We start from the raw sequence: 5,228 nt of genomic DNA on the forward strand, positions 1-5,228 counted from the left end.
TGTCAGAGGATCCAGAGCGTGCATTCTTGCTTAAGAACTGAAGAAGTGCCTTGATAGAGCAAGTCAAGGTTGACCCACTTCCGTAATCTGTGCAAATTTCCCAGAAAACAGCAGGAAAGCCAGCAAGTTGTTGCAGTAAAGGTAAAGGTAAAGATACCCCTGACCATTAGGTCCAATCACGGATGACTCTGGGGTTGCGGCACTCATCTCACTTTACTGGCCGAGGGAACCGGCGTTTGTCCGCAGACAGCTTCCGGGTCATGTGGCCAGCATGACTAAGCCGCTTCTGGCAAACCAGAGCAGCGCACAGAAACGCCATTTACCTTCCCGCCGGAGTGGTACCTATTTATCTACTTGCATTTTGACATGCTTTCAAACTGCTAAGTGGGCAGGAGCTGGGACCGAACAAAAGGAGCTCACCCCATCGTGGGGATTCGAACCGCCAACCTTCTGATCAGCAAGCCCTAGGCTCTGTGGTTTAGACCACAGCGCCACCCGCTCCCCAAGTTGTTGCAGGGCTCTAGGTAAATGTTTCACTGTCTTTGGCTATTGCAATTCCATTTACATTAGATTTACTGATCAGAAATACAACCACTTGCTCACCAAGACCAGTAGCCGACTTCTGTGAAAGTGGATCTAGATATCATTCCCCCCCCCCCCGAATACCAGAGCAGGGAAACACCCCTAAAATGTAATAATCGCAGTGCAGTTGTGTATTGTGGTCAATCACACATATTTTGCTTGATACTTCTATGCACATAACTCCAAAATATTTGGCAAAGTATTTCATTTCAAGTTGTGTTCGGTGCATGTTGGTTGAGCAATGTGGGGATGCTGTCAGTGTAAACTGTTAATCAAGCATTCTGAAATGATCAGTCAGAAACTATGAATAAGTGTCTCAATTTGCAATCAGTATGTGTCCAATATGTATTTTATACATAGTAAGGACGCTGAAATCCACCTGTTCTTAATTCTAAGCCACTTGGAGCAGGCTGTAGTTCAGCACTAAAGGAACAACAGTCTGTACATGCTCAGAAGTACCTTTGTCTAACCTTACTTCACATCTGTCCTATAATATATGATCATTTACTGATGTGAGATCAATGAGGACCTGAAACAATCCATTTCTATGCTAGGACCTACATTACTGAATGCCTTTTCCAAGGAGATCCATCAAGAGACATTCCTCTGTGAAAAGATGAAAGCTAATATTTTCTTTGGGGCTGCTTTTCCCTTAAGAGATCATTTTGGGTTCAGATATAACATCGCTGGGGGGGAAATGCAACCCAAAGAGGTGAACCTCCCAAGATGCTGAAAAGTAGGTTTGTGATCATCATTAGAGAGCAAACTCTGGTTTGTACAAACCATAGTTTGCTGGGGTTAGACAAAACAGAAAAAAACTATGGTTTGTTGAAGCTGGTCTGTGGGAAAACTCATCAATATATAGTATTTTCTAGGAAACTACAGGTTAAATACTGTTGTGCACCACCCTGATGTCTGAGACGTGCAAGATTCCAGAGGTTCCGTGGTTTGGATTCCTCAGAATGAGGAACAGCAATGACTGTGGTGTCTTTATGATATATGGCTTATTTGCACATATATCATACCTGATGATGGAGGGGCTCACAGCACTAACATCCCCAGAAGGTCTTCCTTCTCCCTTAGCTATATATATCCTTGGATTCAAGCAGAAATCAAGCATGTCTCTTCCTCTCAGGCTTCTGCCTTCAGCCTCCTTCTGGCTCCACTCTCTCACACAACTCTGCTCTGGCTTTCGTCCTTCTAACTACTAGCTAGCTGGGGGGGGGGGGAGTTGCCATCTGGCACAGAGCCACTACCTTTGTTACCTTAACAGCCCATACTTAGGGGCCATTAATTCACCAAGAAGCTATTCCAACAATTGAATCCTTGCTGGATCCAAGAATTAGAAGGCATACGGCCTAACCCACAACCCCCCAAAAACTCACAACAATACAGATGTTGGCTAACCAGCTGCGGAAGAGCGCTATATGCAGAATAAATGGGACTGTGTACACAGCCTTAAAGCCAAGGATGCCGAACTTTCTCCATATTTGGGTGTCTATCAAAAGAACCAACACTTGAATAGTCTGGGATTTGGAAGGAGGCGCTCTCTATATGAAGTCAGCTACTGCTTTTGGTTGTTATTCCTTTCCTTGCCCTCTCGGATTTTCTCGAAGGCTCACACATTCCTTGCCAACCTCACATTTCTTAGAGGGGGAAGAAAACTCTAAAGAAGCCGTGGCAAGGACAGAGGGGAATATGAAAAACATTATTTCCGAGCTCTGCCGAGTTCCAACAGAAACAGCCATTTATTTGGTCCGCGTGTTTTAACCAAAAGGATTCTGGCAGAAGTCAGGATAGGTTTCCTTTTCATGAGGGGGGTTTTCCTTCGGGCAAAAGGCAGTCAGCGCAGGGAAGCAGAAAAGTCAAATCTCGGAGAATGAAGATCTAGAAAAGAGGCTACTAGAACTAGCAATTGCTTCTTCTCGCCGCACACCAAGTCTGGCCTGTTGGCAAATTTGTGCCCCCACCTCAACAAAACCCCTTCCCGTGGCCAGGTGTGAGAGCCATTGTGGCATAATGGTTAAGAGTGTTAGACTAGGAGCTGGGAGACAAGGGTTAAAATCCCCACTCAAGAAAAAGGTGGAATATAAAGGTATATAAAGGTAAATAAATAAATAAATAAGGTTGTATATATGTACCTATGGTTACTCATAGGTTCAGGGGTGATTCGGGAGTGTCTGGAGGCGGTTGGAGGATGGATGGCAGCTAACAGATTGAGGTTGAATCCTGACAAGACAGAAGTACTGTTTTAGGGGGACAGGAGGTGGGCAGGTGTGGAAGACTCCCTGGTCCTGAATGGGGTAACTGTGCCCCTGAAGGACCAGGTGCGCAGCCTGGGAGTCATTCTGGACTCACAGCTGTCCATGGAGGTGCAGGTCAATTCTGTGTCCAGGGCAGCTGTTTATCAGCTCCATCTGGTACGCAGGCTGAGACCCTACCTGCCTGCGGACTGCCTCGCCAGAGTGGTGCATGCTCTGGTTATCTCCTGCTTGGACTACTGCAATGTGCTCTATGTGAGGCTACCTTTGAAGGTGATCTGGAAACCACAACTGATCCAGAATGCGGCAGCTAGACTGGTGACTGGGAGCGTCTGCAGAGACCATATAACACCAGTCTTGAAAGACCTACACTGGCTCCCAGTACGTTTGCGAGCACAATTCAAAGTGTTGGTGCTGACCTTTAAAGCCCTAAATGGCCTCGGTCCAGTATACCTGAAGGAGTGTCCTCCATCGTTCTGCCTGGACACTGAGGTCCAGCGCTGAGGGCCTTCTGGCGGTTCCCTCACTGCGAGAAGCCAAGTTACAGGGAACCAGGCAGAGGGGCTTCTTGGTAGTGGCGCCCGCCCTGTGCAATGCCCTCCCACCAGATGTCAAAGAGAAAAACAATTACCAGACTTTTAGAAGACATCTGAAGGCAGCCCTGTTTAGCGAAGCTTTGAATGTTTAATAGGTTATTGCATTTTAGTGTTTTGTTGGAAGCCACCCAGAGTGGCTGGGGAAACCCAGCCAGATGGGCAGGGTATAAATAAATAAATAATTATTATTATTATTATTATTATTATTATTATTATTATTATTATTATTATTTACTTCTGTACTTTTCACATGTGCATTATGTACCCGAGTGCATTCCATACTTTATTTTTTTTTTTATAAAATTTTTATTGGTTTTACAAAATTTTAGAAAACAAACAAACACTTAAAAAGACAAACATACACGTATAATTTCATAACATATTTTCATAAACCTCTTTTCTGGGACTTCCCCATACCCCCCCTTTCTGCATCCCAATGTCCATAATTTTATAGCAACTCCCAAATGTTACTTTCCAACCTCTGTCATCTTAGTCATCTCTGTATTCTGACCTTATATCACTGTATCCCTTTGTTCCTGAAAACCACAACACTCTAACATTCATTAAGTTTATAATAGTCCTTAAGATAACTTTTAAATTTTCTCCATTCTTCTTCCGCCGTCTCTTTTCCTTGGTCACGGATTCTGCCTGTCATCTCGGCCAGTGTCATATAGTCCATCACTTTCATCTGCCATTCTTCCAGAGTAGGTAGATCTTGTGTCTTCCAATACTTTGCGATGAGTATTCTTGCTGCTGTTGTAGCATACATAAAGAAAGTTCTATCCCTCTTTGACACCAGTTGGCCGACAATACCCAAGAGAAAGGCCTCTGGTTTTTTAGGGAAAGTACATTTAAGTACCTTTTTCATTTCATTATAAATCATTTCCCAGAAAGCCTTAATCTTCGGGCATGTCCACCAAAACATTCCATACTTTAGTTGCCAGATGTGCACTCAAAGAGTTGACTGTAGAGTTGGAAGGGTACCCTGACGGTCATCTAGTCCAACCCCCTCCAATGCAGAAACCTTTTTGCCCAATGTGGGATTCAAACCCACGAGCCTGAGAATAAGAGTCTCAGAGCCTAGGACTTGCCGATCAGAAGGTTGGCGGTTCAAATCCCTGTGACGGGGTGAGCTCCCGTTGCTCGGTCCCTGCTCCTGCCAACCTAGCAGTTCGAAAGCACGTCAAAGTGCAAGTAGATAAATAGGTACCGCTCAGGCGGGAAGGTAAACGGCGTTTCCGTGCGCTGCTCTGGTTCGCCAGAAGCGGCTTAGTCATGCTGGCCACGTGACCCAGAAGCTGTACGCTGGCTCCCTTGGCCAATAAAGCGAGAGGAGCGCCGCAACCCCAGAGTCACGACTGGACCTAATGGTCAGGGGTCCCTTTACCTTTACCTTTACCTGTGGTCATGTACACAGGTAGTCTCATGGGGGTGGGGGTGTGCAAAGTTAGTGCAAAGTTTGCCAGTGTGCTGTAGTGGTTATAGTGTCGTACCAGGACCAGGGTTCGAATCCCTACTCAGTCATGGACTGGTCACCTACCTCACAGAGATGTTGTTGTGTGGATTAGATGAGGGCGAGAGCCTTGAAGAAGAAGGAGGGAAATAACTACAGTGGTACCTCAGGTTACATATGCTTCAGGTTACAGACTCCGCTAACCCATAAATAGTGAAAATAAAAAAATTCCTTCCAGTAGCACCTTAAAGACCAACTAAGTTAGTTCTTGGTATGAGCTTTCGTGTGCATGCACACTTCTTCAGATACCATAAATAGTGCTTCAGGTTAAGAACT

This window comes from Podarcis bocagei (assembly GCF_964188305.1).
Source record: "Podarcis bocagei genome assembly, chromosome: 12".
Classification (NCBI taxonomy): Eukaryota; Metazoa; Chordata; class Lepidosauria; order Squamata; family Lacertidae; genus Podarcis; species Podarcis bocagei.